General features: G+C 41.4%; 1 protein-coding gene across 2 annotated transcripts in view; it reads right to left on the bottom strand.

The window, feature by feature from the left end:
* Positions 1–8,683, bottom strand: part of SUPT3H (SPT3 homolog, SAGA and STAGA complex component) — a 280,831-nt gene extending 272,148 nt beyond the window's left edge. Inside the window, exon 1 of one of the 2 annotated variants that reach the window (XM_035321095.1) lies at positions 8,346–8,683. The gene's annotated coding sequence lies outside the window, so the exon portion shown is untranslated. The remainder of the gene's footprint in view (positions 1–8,345) is intronic. The other variant, XM_035321094.1, reaches the window with a different exon arrangement.
* Between the last annotated feature and the right edge of the window lie 7,010 nt (positions 8,684–15,693).

The following is a 15,693-nucleotide window of genomic DNA, read 5'->3' as shown; positions in this document are numbered from 1 at the left end:
ATAACCAAGGCTATATGCCTGTCATCATCTGCAGAATGCAAACCATCAGTTTATTTTTTGATTATTTGGTTTTATCACTTGGCAAACAGTGTTTCATTACACAATCAATACAATCCCAACCATGTATCATGTTCCTACAGTTGATCCTTTTAGTCTTTGCCAATGAGCTCTCATGGTAGAGGACAGCAAATCCTATGATATTCGCAGACCCCAGAGAAAGCAATCAGGTGAACATCTCTGTTAACATTCCCAAAAATGGCTTTAAAAAAAATCCTGAAATATATCATTTGTATGTTCCTTAAAGTTTAAAAAATGAGTAATTAAAAAAAAAATCCTGACCCTTTGTATAAGTTTGAATGATTTTTTTTAAACTATCACTATCATTTAAAGCACATGGCTATTTTCTTTGAACATTCACTACAGACATTTTGTTTTATCCATGGAGTCTCTTCTGCTAATTTAATGAGACATCCTTACAAAACTCCCCCCAAAACGTGGGACAATTCCACAGCTGCCACCTCAGCGTAACACTTGTGATTCACGACTGTCCTATTTTCAAGTAAATACTTTTTAAAGTCCTGCCAATGGACCAGAACAGTCTCATTCAAAAACCTGAGGGGCTGTACATCTGTACAAGTATCAGTAGGTTTGGGAGCTGAAAGCTTATCAGCTACTGCTTCCCTGCAAGCTCTGGTCTTCCTTCTGCAACCAAATGATTTAACTTTCAAATCAAGCAGGTGTACAGCATTTTCTTGACATAAAACCAACAGCTTGTCAGGCTTCGTCAGACCCTTCACAATAATTACTTCCACAGCCCATGTTTTGTTTGATGGTTTAGATAATTAACTTCTTTACACATCAAAGTCCCATCATCCGTATGTTCTATTTCCTTTCTTCCGGACATTAAAAAAAAAATATCATTCAAAAGCAGAAGCACTCTCAAATCAATTTTCTTCAATAAGTACAGCTAACATGGAACTGAAAAGCCTACTGTAATCTTCAATGGGTCAATATACTGTATTTATTTTAGCCCCAAACTGAAATGCAGCTGTTTGCCATATTCTACAAAACGAATTCAGATGTTCAGATTAGGTCACAGATTATTTCAACATGCCGTATTTTAATCATGAACTCTAGCAAAGAGAAGATAACTTCTGATTAACGCTGCTTGGAACTAGCAATTACGAGGTCCTATCCAGACAGGTCCAGCTTTTACAAATTCTTTTCCCATAATCAGAATCTTGCAGTAGTATGTGTAAAAACAATATATTATCTTTAATATAAATAAACATTTAAAAGCACCTTCTGTTACTTTGGTATCTTTCACATAAAGCAGTCACAATCAAAAATAGCACTTGTTCCATATAAATCAGCAGAAAGAAAAAAACAATTCCTGGCTGGGGGAAACCAATTCTAAGTAATTTCTTGACACATGTAGACCCATCCTTTTCACTGAGTTAAAATGCATGGGCAGACTTGCACTTCAGAGCCATCTTTTATATCCAACTAAAGTTCCCAAGCAATGCTAACTCACATTTAAAGTTGTTCAATCAATAAGCCACACATACAACCCATACCTTTATTCAAAATTTGGTTGAGAGATCAAGTTCCAGTGCTCTTTAAACTGGGATTTAATACACAGGCTACACATACAGCCCAGACCTGTAGAGCACCAGTCTCCAAGCTGCTCAATTTCACTTGAAACATACATAAGCAGCCTTGGGGAGAAGTAAAAAAGATACTGTCCACACCTCCATCTACTACTCCGAAATACTTCTCAGGTACTTCCACTAACCACCACTGCCAAGTTGCCGCGTGAAGATCTCAGGGCTGCCAACCCTCCAATCCATCTGCTCAAGAATTGATCAAAATTTAATCAGGAAGAGAAAACTGGTATCTCTGCAGCTTTCACTTTGAACGAAAGACAAATGAGCATCTTAACTGGGTCAGTTTAAAACAAAAGTGTTTGTCAGAGGAGGGAAATTTGAATCTGAAAGGCCTACCAGAGTTTTGAGTAAAACTCAGTGTATGTATAATTAAATAATGTATAAAAACTCAGTAATTTATAATTAAAGTCAGTGGCTGCATTTGTTTTCAGTGCTCTCAAAGCATTCGCAAAATCAAGTCTTTTCTATAACTTTTCTATATTTCTTTGAGATTTTCTATAACTTTTCTATATTTCCTTGAGATTTTGTACATTTTCTTATGTCTGTGACAGTGTAAAGCATGGTACTGCTGAAAAATCACAGTGATCCTGCACAAAATCTTACACTAAATACATTACTGTAGATTTTATGATGACTTAATTCAAACATGCATCTATTGTGGATGCAGCACCAGTCTTCTTTTCTTGTCTTTCATAAATACCTTTTGCATATAACCCAAAACCATGCAAAAATTTAAAGACTGGCGTATTTTCATCTATAGAAATCCAAGCAAAACAGGTAGGAAATAAATGCCAAGATGACAATGAGTTAACACAAAGTTAAAATGAAGGGTTGTGTTTTCACACCCTCTACTTCAGAGCAATTAGGTTAACTAGCCTATTACCACCAAGGATTTTACTGCATACATGAGCTCACCAGCACACAAGAGAGCAGAAGATACAGCCTTCTAGGATTGGAGACGTAAGAACTTAATTAACTACAGGAAATCAGATTTTTGTTAGTGCATTTCTTAAAAAAAAAAAAAAAAAAAAAAATGTAAACCCTGTTGAACACATGCAAGACTGGCTTTGTAAGCGTATGATGAAAAAAATTAAAAAAAAACATAATCAAATGCTGGAGTACATATATTGTTTCAGTGATCACCCACTCCTGCAGTACCATGGGATAACTCAAAGTTAAAAACATATCAAGTTCCCCTGAGTTGTTCAAGCAGGCTGGAACCAGAAATGGTTGCAAGCAAAAGGTCCCGGATAAGTACAATGCCTGGATGACCTAGAATTTGCACCAAAAATTCAAAGCGTGTAACAAAATTCCTTTATCAGCCCCTAACTCACCCAGGTTCACCAGGTCACAACCAACTTGCTGTGTAACAAATAAGAAATAAGTAATAACAACTTCCAAATTCACTAAAAACAGCCTCTTAAAAGCCAAGCAGATAAAGCAAAGGGCCAAACGTTTCAGGAACAGCCAGATCGAATGCAGGACTAGAAGTGTGTGGGCAGGCAGCGATACATCTGCGTCAGGTCTGCACACAATAATATTGTTCAAAGCTAGGGATGCAATATGAGCTTTCTTCCATTTTTTTAATTACGCAAAGTATCACAAAGTGGCATGCACACACTATCCATGCTAAGGATAACACGTTACATCTGCTATTGCTGCTTCCTTTTATTACCTGATAGGCTTGGTTCTTAGGATAGCTGTACTTTAAAGTGAGTAACAGAATGAAATATTCATCTGATAGCTGTCAAGTTGCTGCCCAGATTTCGTCATCCAGACAAATCAGCATCTCAGTTTTAACCCTGACACTCTTTCTTGGAGCAAAATATGTTCAGAAAGCCCACAAGAATACAAAGAACAAAACTGAACATAATTTTACGCCCCTTTACCTTTAAAGGGGCGCTCAGACATCATTCCCATTTAGAAATGAAACAAGAAGCACGTATGCCTGAAAACAAACAGTAAAACAAATCTTCAAGTACATGTACCCGTTGGTTTTACCCCTGAGATTAAGCTGTATCGTATTGATCTTATCTTTACGACTGTCCTGTTCCACATGCCTAGGGAGAAAATAATCCAAAATGTTCATTTCCACACCTGATAAGAATTTATCTTTGTGTATTAATTTTACTGAAGCCCTTAGATGAAAGCAAGGAACAAGCACAACTCTCACTAACTTTGTAAAGAAAGCCGCTAACCTACTACAGACTAGAGCACAACCTGATTCAGTTACGCTGTAACCACTGCATTTGACTAGAAATGACTCTATGTGCTCGTATTTTAAGCTATTATTTGTCCATCCATGAGTTAGACATGACAGTTATTTAAGCCTCTTCAGAAACAGACCACAGAATGGCCTGGACTACTGAAAGAAGACTAATACCCAGATGTAACTATTTTATTTGAGATTGAGAAACATACAGCATAATCTTACATCAGAGGTATGTCTCCACATCTGGAGATGTTTACAAATACTTCTCTCAGAGCTTCTAACTGAAGTCTAATCAGAGCTCTGTCCTTCCCCAGAAGTGATTTTTTTTTTTTTTTTTTTTTTTTACCAAGAAGTCAGGGAAAGTTAATTTAATGTATATGCTCACCTCCCCCTGAACCGAACGCGCAGCACATCTGCAGAAATCTGCCACTTCTGGCAGTTCGTGGCACTGCAAATCAACACCAATGGCTTCTTCCTTCCTGCTGACACCAAATTTCCACTGCTTCCAGAATCCAGCTCTTGTAACCGTAACTTTGCACTAGCGATAAGTTTGTTTCTCCAAAATGCATTATTCTGGCAGTAGTCTGAATCTTCTCTACTAATTAATTACTGCACAGACACACAATTTAATGACCAGGACCTTCCTGTGGTAATCATTACCAATTTTCAGAGAAGTAACCAAAGCATGCTTGCACGCCTTGTGATAAGAACTGGCTTCGAACCTTTGGAACTGGCATCCACAACTCCAGCATGCAAAGAACTGACCCCAACCTGTAATTTACTCAACAGTTTGCTTTTCCTGATGAGCAAAACATCCACATATGAACACGTAGACCTCAACCCAGTTCTACCAGCGTGCTTTAGTGCTCCTTCAGCCAACAAGCAAGTTCATCAGTCATCACGGCTCCCATCTGCCCTCACTTCCATCTAGAGTAACTTCAATTTTAAGCTTTCACAAATGCAGCTGGATTCTCTGTAAAGCAGTATCAACTTTACTGCCTTTAGCAACAGCTTTAAGTTATACTTCCCTCTGTAGAATTTCTCTTTCCAAATCTTTCTTTCCCCTACCTCCAACTGCTCAACTCCTTTCAAGATGGCATTTTCTTCCCAACCCATCACATTGATTCTCCCCTTGCACATCACCCTGAGCTGTCTTTAATTCTCTACGTGGAGTACAATTAGAATCATTTTGCGATCACAGTTGACCCTGATCTTACCCAAATACTCTGGCACAAACTTTTTCATACTTAGCCCCATTGCTGCCCTCAAGTTTATCAAAAATTCCTAATGAAGCAACAGAAGTCAAGTACATAGCTGAAACTATAAGATTTGTTTCTGGTTTTATTGTTGACCTGTTTGTCTCCTTTCTGAGATCACTGCTTGCCATCATTAATTTAAATTCCCTAAAGCAGAAAACGCTTACCTCTGCTGTTATTTATTTGCACAACACCCATCACAAAGAAAACAAAAATGATAACAGCCACATCTTCAATGTAAATGATAGTCATTAATAGTTAGTAATATTTATGGTTTTAGTTTATATTAAACTTAGTTCCTAAGAAGTAGGTCTAACAGTTGCAAAAACTAGGTCTAGTGGTAAGTCAGTAACATCCCCTTCCAGAAATCTCACAATCACAGATGATTTCTGATAGATATCTAGTAAAACTTATTCATTTATTGAAAACATGCATTTCTCCTCATTATTAATCGTATCACTTAAAAGTTCTTAAGAAATATCAAGAGAGATATCTAACATGATTTACATGGGAGATGTTAGCCAGAGTTAGGCCAACACCTAGGTGCTTCAGATTCCCCCTTCCAGGCAAGCTCTTGGCCCCTTTTTGCCATTACTGTTACTTCTCCTATGGCAGCACAACGAGCTGCACGAGCTAGAAACTTTACAGTTGACTCTGTGAATACCTGATTGCAATCAAATACAGTACTTCAAACATATGCAAAACGCATGGGTAGCAAAAAGCCAAAGCTTATTTATAAATAGAACTTTATACTGCATGAGCTTGCAGATGAACGCTTGCTAAGGGTAGTTCAAGTTAATAATGATTACATGTAGCGCTATGAATGCCAAGCATCCCAGACACAAATTACAGATCTAATCAATACTGTTTTCAGTACCTTTGACATGCAGCTTTCTGCTCAGCCCCCAGAAAGCTCATAACTGAGTCACTGCTGCCTGCTTCCATGAGAACATGAGGCCTAACCAGCTTCCTTTTCTTTACATGCTTGATATATCTGCACTTACGGGTATTTCACAACTGCAACAAGAGCATCAACTCAATTAGTTTCTATGGGATAATCACAGTGCGTGGGTTTGGCCCCATGCCTTAAAACACCCTTGCAATAATGAGCCAGAAATACACTGTCTAGCTGGTCTCACGGCTTGAGGGCATCACAGCAGAAGGGCAATAATAACAACACGAGCAGCACTCAGTGTCACCTTAGACTATTATATAGTAAGCATTTCTTCAAACATTTGTAGCTTAATAAATAATAGCTTGCTTATGCTGACAAGTTTCTAATTGACTAATCAAATTTCAGACAGCTCCATTCTGTTATTCAACATTAAGTCCCTGAGAATAATTCAGTTGGTTATGACACTCAGAGGCTTAGAAAATAATCTAAAGGCCACTGAATCTGTTAAACCTTAGGCCGTGTTTCCAAATCCATATATTCAAAACCTATGAGTAAAGAGCCACTAAAGCATAGAGGGATTTCTCATTTACTGCTCCGAAGTCACATCTCTCAGATTTCCTGCTCCTGGCTTTTTAGCATATTCTGGTTAGATGTCAACCTTTTCTCCAGAATCAACACAGCTTCCTTTACGTAAATGAAACATAACAACTTTGTACGTTCACAAGACTCAGAGACAGGACTTTCAGAAAGCTATACAAACTGGAAATGCTGCCTGCAATATCTGCATTCATATCTATACAGCAACAATACAAAGGACAAAAAGTCACCAAAATAAAACCTGATTTGCATATTAGTAATACGCAAGTATGAGCCAGTGCAAGGTCCATCAAAATTAACAGAAAGAATGACACCGCCTTCCATGCCACTTGGATCTGGCCAACAATAAAGAAAAATAGGTAAAAGGGATGAAAGGGAGGGTGCACTGCACCCTGCCAAGCAAGCCAGCACTGTGCTGGGCGCAATGCCTTAAGTCAAAAGGGAAGAGAGGCCTGCACCGAGAAAGAGAATGACGTGGGAGTTAGATCAAAGGCTTCAAAAGAAAGTTTAAGCATGTCATCAACAGAACTGCAAACCTGGAAACAGGTTCACTCTCAGGAAATCTGATGTCTCACAGTAAGCCATTAACACTAACGCCACACAGCAAAGTTGGTAATCCACAACGTCAGGCTCTTGCCTTCCCTTCGCATACACAGTAATAAATATTTTGCATGTGTATTGCTTTGCATTCATAGACTGCAAGGAATTCATTTGTATAATTTCTAGGAACTTATAAGCAGTTGATCTGTACATAGGACATATGAAAATATAGTTAGCAAATAATAAAACCACTTAAAGTCTACACAGAGAAGTGTTCTTTCAGAGCAGCAGTTATCCCTAGGTTTTAGCATTTAACAGTAACTTCTGCACGGACTAATACATTCCATAAGGAATAATAACAAGATTTCTATCAACAAACCACCATGCCTGTTTGTGCAAAATAAACAAAACCCACTCCTTCCAGAGAAACATTACAAATGCCTGACATTTCACAGCATCAGAGAGACAAGACATTATTTCTACCCCACAGTAGGCAGCATATCGCAGGCCAGAGTCCAACCTGAGTTACATAATCTTAAATGTACAATAAAAAAGAAAAAAAATCCAGAACCATCTTTCAATTTAGCTAGAGGACAACCAAAGCTACAAGGCAAGGGCGCAACAACCACGCAGGCCACAGGCAATGCAAGAGCAGAGTGAGGGCAGCTGGCTGCAGCCCCCCGGCTGCGGCAGTCCCAGGGTCTGGCACTTTTTTGTGAAGCACCGAGGGGCTGGGGAGCTGGGAGGGAGCTGGCAGCCGGGTACCAGCCCTCACCACAGCCCTGGGGGGAAGGCAGGACTCCTTCTGAGCATCTCGGCTCTGGCAGCAGCGCTGGAGGCTTTCTGCGGAGGAAAAACCCTTCGTGCCCGGACTGCTCCCCACCCAGCCCGGCGGTGGTCACACGGGGCACCCTGCGCTGCTCGCACCCCGCTCAGCACGACCTGGGGAATGTTAAAAAATCCCTGCACAACCCCGGGGTTAGCAGCGACCTCCCAGCCCACAGGCAATGCACTCCCTCCCCCCCGAAAAAAAACCCCCCCCCCCCCCCCCCCCCCCCCGGGGGGTGGTTTAATCGCCCCCCCCCCCCCCCCCCCCCCCCCCGCCCCCAAGGAGCGACCCTGCTTAGTTAGTCGGTTAAGAGCAAGCTATCGTTTGCTTGCTTTTGCTGGTGACTCACTCAAAGGCTCACCCCGGGGATGGATGGATGGATGGATGGTTGGATGAAGGAGGAGGAGGCTGAGGTGTGCGGGGGGGGAAGGAAGGAAGGTAGGAGCAGCCTGGCTTGGTGGTGCCCCGTCCCCCCCCCCCCCCCCCCCCCCGTGTGCTGCTGTCCGAAACTGGAAAGCAAGGGGCAGGAACTGAACCTCGTCCCTTCCCCTCTAGGCACTGCGTGAACCGAGGAAAGAAAAGAGAGGGGCGAAAAGAGGGGCTAATATCTCTTCCCCCACACACACCCCCCCCCCAAGCAGCAGCAGCAGCCGCTCTCCGGCGCAGAGCTGCCAGGGGGGGAAAATGGCGCCGCCCGCGGGGGAGGGGCCGGTTCCGCCACACAGCGGCCGCCGCCGCCTCCATCTGCTGTGTGGCAGCCGCGGCCTCCCAGGGCGAGGGGTGGGACCGGGGAGGAGCTGGCCGCCGATGGGATCCTTCCCTCGGCAGACTCTGGGCCGTTTTCCTCGGCAGCCGCTGGGTTTTTTCCCTCCCTCCTCCGCCGCCTCTTCCTGCCCGCCGCCGCCGCTCCCCTCAGCCGCTTTCTCGCCCGCCCGCCTCGGGCAGGTGCGGCCTGGCGGCTGAGGGAGTTTAGGGGGGTTTAGGGGGTGCTCTCGATGTTAAAATACCGGGGAGGCTTTGGGGAGAGGAGGCTGGTCCCCCCTGGAGCTTGTATTTATACGGATGTTTGGGCTGCTTGCCTCAGTCAGGTAGCGCAGCGCTCCTGGCTCCACTGTGTCAGCGTTGTAAAGACGTGTGGAAGTAGCAGTGTTTTCACCTCACAGTGTAAAACAGCAAACTGAGGGCAAATGAGTTTTTACCTGCAGATCCCTACTATAATGTAACACATACTACAACAACACTGTGGTAGTTTAATGTGTTGAGGTATCTTCCACATACAAGCAGGGCCTGTTTTACGTGTGTCACAGCAATAGCTCCTTTCTTCCTCTAGTCTTCAATCCAGCAGGCAGAAGGTAAAGGGCATGACTAAGAGGCACCAAGGCTTTTAACCTTTCTTTTTTCCTTTTAACTATCCTTGACACCTCCTGGTTGTAGGGTCTTGTGAGTTCAGTTCAGTCATTCCACTCATCTGCCAGGTTTGTCTGTCTAATTTGTACCGTCACATAAGCAGGACTTATTAAATGTGACCAACAGAGGCACTCTGAGTAATTGTTAGTACTTTCCATCTTATTCATGACGTGTGCAAAAATCTTGCTTTTCTGAAGGTTTGCGGGGAGAATAACGGCCAAAGTTACAGTCTAAGTCTTCTGCTGTGCCCTGGTCAGTCTGTGTTGAATTCGCATTGCTGCCGCACACTAAACAATCCCCAAACCATTCAGTCCCTCGGGCTCTCGCCTGGTGGCCTCTTCAGTTCCTGCCTCCCACATCAGCAGTAGGAAGACGAGGCAATTCTGCTGCTCACTGCTCTCTGTTCTGTTGCTTGGGATTATAAAAGTAAAGCTGATACCAGCCTAAGCACTGACAGCAGCAGGGCAAAGCACCAGCTAAGATAACATCCTAGAGAACAAGAGGCCTCACGCTGCTGATTCTTGCACTTACTGCAAATTCTAGTTCATGCTGCAAGGAGGATGACCTGAACTGTACCTTCCTATTACACATTTTAAAAACATCTGGACAACCCCAGCTAAAACAGGATTACTGATAAGCGTTTTCCTGGCCAAAAGGAAAATCAAAGTATTCTGTCAAGTTGTGAAAGATACTGCAGTCTTTCATGAGACAGCTCAAGTTTTTAGCCAAATTCTGTGATTTGCCAAAACCTTACATTAAAATGAGGAAGGCAAGGCAGCATATTGCTGGTATTTCTATGATATGCACCATGCATATCTTTACATATATCCGAATTGGTAAGACGGACTAATGTGAAAACACAGAAGTTAGAGAAGTTACTATGCCAGTTCCTTGTGGTATTTTTAATAAGGTAGTTACTGTGATAATATGGTTTAGTATGTCCAAAGTGAACTACATAATTTCCAGGAGCTTGAATAGAAGCAATGAAACTTGGTGAGGTGCCTGAAAAAGCACTGAAAGAACTTTTACTGACAAATTTTGTTGCTGTGCAAAACGCTTTTGCTCACAGTGAGAGGTTACTGGCTATGAAGTGATTTAAATTAGAGCCCAGCAATGGGCTGGGCTGATGAAAGAACGTTCCCTGTGTTGCCGTGTCTATAGGTGATAACTTCTGGCAGAGCAGATGAGCAAGTCAGGTACTTACTGGTTATGAAATCTTAATACCAAAAAAAATAGTAAAAGAGAGTAGGAAAGAGGACTGAGGAACACTATGTCCCTTAGAGTACTGTGTGCTTGTGTAGTTGGTAAAATGCTGTAGCTGCTCCCTAATCGAGTCAGAATATTTAGGAAACTTCATAGAGACGAGAGAAAAACCTGATCAAGCTTTTGTTATGCACTACATAGAACCCCCAAAAAATGGCACAAACAGAATTATTTTTCCTTTTCAGGTCACCTTTCAGATCATAAGGTCATTATAAACTGTCTCAGCACTTTTACAAACTGGAGTCTGCTCAAACCATAATGCTTACAAAGTTTCTCTTTGAATAGGCCCGATTTTCTCTGTCATTTGTTTTCACTTTTATTTCTCTGCAGAACATAAAAAGTCAGAAAAAGATTTTATTTTCCCCTACATAGCATATAATTTACATCAATCATCCCAGGAGGTCAGTACCGCTGGGGTGTCATTTAAATACAATGAATATAAAGTAATGAAGCTCTTTCTGGAGTGGATGGCCACAATTCTCGGAGAAAGAGAGAGAAAGAGTTTCCAAAGCATGTGGAGAAAACACAACGGGAGACCGAGTGAATTCATCACACCACAAAAATGTCTCCATCCTGTCGACAAAGTCATTAAAGGAAAATGAACCATTGTTACTCTAGACGCTTGCATTCCTTTGGCATAATAACTTCAGTATAGAAGCATTGGTGCAAAGAGAATTTGCACACACAAGAGAAAAAAAAAATTAATCTATTTAAAAAAAGAGCATATCCAGATTATGTAATGAAAGAAATCCCCCATGCTCCAAAGAAGAGATGGAGCCTCTGCAGAAGCCACAACTAATAAGGAACCGTACGCAGCAGTACAGGGTGGTTTCTTTTCCTCCTGCCAACAAGTCAGAGTAAATGCCAACATGGACTATTCTTTTCCGATAACCCACAAATGATGTTCTCCTTTAATTACACAAATGTTTCTACCCTCAGTTGATCCATAGCCATCCTGGTTTTTAAGATCCCTTGTTGAGATTTCCGCAGTACCATTTCCCCTTTCATATTCATTTACTTTCAATATTTTTTCAGTCTCCATAAAAGCAATCTTTGAGGAATTAAGGGATTAGAAAGGTTTGCTGTGTTCAATTTGATGTAATTCTCTGGCAAAGGGTGTCCAAATGAGAGGAAGTGTCACATGCATACAGTAAATCATAGCACATACCAGTTCTAGATAATAAGTTGTACTTCTGCAGGTCTGCCGAAGGCAAACACCAATATAAAGTGAACCATCAAGCAATCCCTGGTTTAAAACAAAAACAAAAACAAAACAAAACAAAACAAAAAAAAAAAGGAGGGGGGCTTAAAAAGCTGCAGCAAAAATCATTCCTTTTATTTGAAATTATTCCATGGCATGGCAAAGTCTTATTTATTATACATGTTAAAACTGAAACATGCTAATTAAATTATCACATGTATTGTCAAAACTATATAGGAATGGAATACATAGAAAGCCCCTTCAGTTTTATTATACTGTATTATTTATTTAATAGAAGAGCACCGAGTTGATTTAAGGAAAGACTGAAGGGGAAATCTGTCCTTTATTTTTTGTAACTGCACTGGAACAGGGAACATGCTCAAAAAATGAGCAGAGCACTACAGAGGAAACATGCCAGCAAACACCAAATCATACCTGTTAATTACAACAAATATGCTTGCAGACAACAGCAAGCATACTATTTATCCATCATTTACAACCACTGAAGTGTAGGGATTGAATTGGTTTGCTGGCAATTGTCCCAATTAATTGGGCGTGCTATTTATTAGGGTGCTGATTAAAGTGTACTCTGCAATATAATAGTCGAGCATGAAGTTGCCAACTCTTATTCACTCCTGGCTCATATGGATAAAAGAGGGAGAGTAGATGAGCACAATATGAAAATAATGATGTATTCTGTGCCAAAATGGATTTGAGGCAACTCCAATGCCTGGAAATTAAAGACCTGGAGAAACAGAATTAGGTAGCATCATGAGCTTGAAGACAGAAAGAAGTTTGTGAAGTGTAATCCAGTTTTGATGAAGAGCTTCAATCTGTAATGGTCTTTCGCACACATGTTCACACTCCTCTCAGAAGCCAACGCCATGAGCACATCCTCATGCAAGCAGCGTGCTAATGAAATAGAAAATAGGATAAAAGCAGAGTTTTGTTCCTGACTGATCTGTGTGAATTCACTTGAAGAAAAGCTGCTGGGGGGTCCTGTTCCCTGCTACCGACTCCTTCAGCCAGCCCAACCAACCGCCCTCACTGAGAGAGTCTTTAAAATAACTCTGGTTTATTGTACACTGTTCAAAACCGTGGCTTCCACAAAAGAGGTTAGGAGTTTCCACACACAATCAAGGAAACTTATGCTAATAATTTTATATATTATCTGAAGTAACGCTTGGGGTTTGATCCCGGCCAAGATAACCAGCAGAGCAAACCAAAATCATGATTTGTACCAGCAAAGAATTTCTTGGTTCTGGATCATTCATAACTTACCTCGTTAGCTCTGATGCAAAACCCGAGTGCAAGGCCCAACTTTCCATGATTTAGTAACAGACTTAGAAGCCTGCACATGCTTTTGGTCCTACCTACTTCTTACAATGGCCACAGCATTTCTGCACGTCCTGCATTGCACCTCTACAGCCAGAAGTACTCAAGGGTGACCTCTGTGAGTAGAGAGCTCCAGCCCAGAGCTGGTTCTGTTCTAAAGACAGAAATTAAGTTAAAGAAATTAAGACAAAACTCCAATTCTCCCAAGCAAAGGGAGAAACCATGACTAGTAGCCAGAGATTCCCCTAGCTAGAGAGCAGGTAGCAGCCTTAGCTAAACATTGGCCCTCTGGATCTCAAGGAACTCAGTGAAGCAAAGCAACATGACGAGAGATTCATCACCCATGTAATTACACCTGCTTGTTACTCCTGCCTGCCAACATTTAACTGAAAATACCTTCCTGCACAAAAAGGCAACCGAAGTAGCTTAACTCTGGTGAACTCAAAGCACAGTGATTACTCTAATACCAGTACATATTCTGGCAACTGGGATATCAGGAGTAGGTCTTAGTTTCAGTTGTAGTCGTCCCCCCCCAGATTAGCTGTCTGTAGGCTGTTTTAGGCTGCTATTATAGTCAGTGGAAACCCAGTCAATGTCAGTGCAAGGAACAGAGCACCTCCGTTCATCCTGAAGTAGACACCTATGCCTGGTCCTCAGAATTGCTCTCCAGAAGCCACTGACTGCATTTCCCTATGCCAAGCGCTCTGGGCGATGCTGTCTGGCCTCCAGCTGCCTTTCCAAAGAGCAAATGGCCTCCCACAGGTCCCGACTCATGTGCCAGCCCCATTTCTTAGGCAACCCAAAGCACCTCTAATGGCACTGGATACTTAATTTTAGGGAAGTGAATTGACCTTTGGATCACTGTTGAGTATAATGGAAGATTAAACAGCTAGCTTAGATGTAAACTTTTACATTGTAGACAACTAAATTCAGTTGTCTGAATGTGGAACACAGCTCTCCTCCAGTTGTCATTTGTCCAAGGAAAATAGGATTATATATAGTTATTGTTTAGTCATATTAGACATACAAATCAAAGCATTATGTTGCTCACAGAAAATTTGCAGGTTTCTGAGTCCTGTGTATCCCTAACAAAAATACGTCTGGGGTCATTGTGGCATGGAGAGCAGGTGGGATCCTCAGGTTAACCATTTCCGAATTACATGTTTGGGTTATTCTGGAGTCCTGTCATTAGCCTTTGAAAGACAAGTGAAAATTAACCCGAACACTGAGCTGTCCTCTGCAGAGGAAATGTGAGCAGAGAACATTAGTTCTTTCTGGATTGCATATTAATATAATGAAAACTTCCAGAATCAGGTACATCCAAAACAGTCATTTTTTGAAATATAGGAATAGTGCCAGGAATTTGCATCACATTACTCCCAGATTGCAGAATAAATAACATCAGCCACAGGTTGCTAAGGATTTAATTTCCTCAACATCCTGGAACAAATTAATGTTATGTGACCACGCAGAGCAGGTAGAATGCTGAGTTTATGGTTCCCCAAAACATTTTAGTCTTTAATATGGGCGCCCGGTGGTGGTAATCTGTGTACGTAAGATATCAGATACAAATGTATCAGAGAAACTTTTTTTCTCTGAATAAATGTTTAAATATTTAGGGCCAAATTCCATTGCTAAACACATGAACACAGCTCTCTTTGAGTTCATTGGAGTTGTGTGTGTGTATCTAAGAGCAGAACTTGGCCCTTATGTTTTAGATTTTAGCACTAAGCTTCCAGTGTGAAATAACGTGTGATCTGTAGCACACAGCAAAGTGGTAAGACCTACTTTTAAAGGGTACAATTACATGCTTCTGTCTTTCTTTTGGATAAGAAGCACTGCCTTCAGCAGAGCTCCTGAGAATACTCTTAACCCTTCTCTAGACAGTCTTCCTTTTGTTTATAAGGTGCTCTTTTGACAGCTTTGATCAGTTACATAGCTGGGAAATGGGGTAGGATATGTTTTTATTTCTCTGCTACTTCTTTCCAATTTCCACTCATCTAGTTTTGACCTAACATCGTGACAGAAAATACAGAAACATTTTAAAATACTCTTGGACTAATGAATTAGATATGTATATTTTTTAATTATAAACAATTTAAGGTGTTGATTTTAAGCTACGAGCAATGTGTTCAGATCAGCCAAGGGACATATCTGATCACTCTTTCCAATGAACCAATATTACAACTGAGATAAGTTGAAGCATTTTGCCTGGGAACTGAGACAGAGTGCCAGTGAAGAAGTCCTGAATCTGAAGAAATTCTTTCCTTATTCTGGCTATTTTCTTTGTTCCTCTATTAGGAAGGAAGGATGGAAGGAAGGAAGGAAGGAAGGAAGGAAGGAAGGAAGGAAGGAAGGAAGGAAGGAAGGAAGGAAGGAAGGAAGGAAGGAAGGAAGGAAGGAAGAGAGAGAGAAAGAGAGAGAAAGAAAGAGAGAAAGAGAAAGAGAGAGAGAGAGAGAGAGAAAGAAAGAAAGAAAGAAAGAAAGAAAG

The sequence above is a fragment of the Oxyura jamaicensis genome, chromosome 3 (assembly GCF_011077185.1).
Source record: "Oxyura jamaicensis isolate SHBP4307 breed ruddy duck chromosome 3, BPBGC_Ojam_1.0, whole genome shotgun sequence".
NCBI lineage: Eukaryota > Metazoa > Chordata > Aves > Anseriformes > Anatidae > Oxyura > Oxyura jamaicensis.
This window is presented reverse-complemented; position numbering and strand designations above follow the sequence as displayed.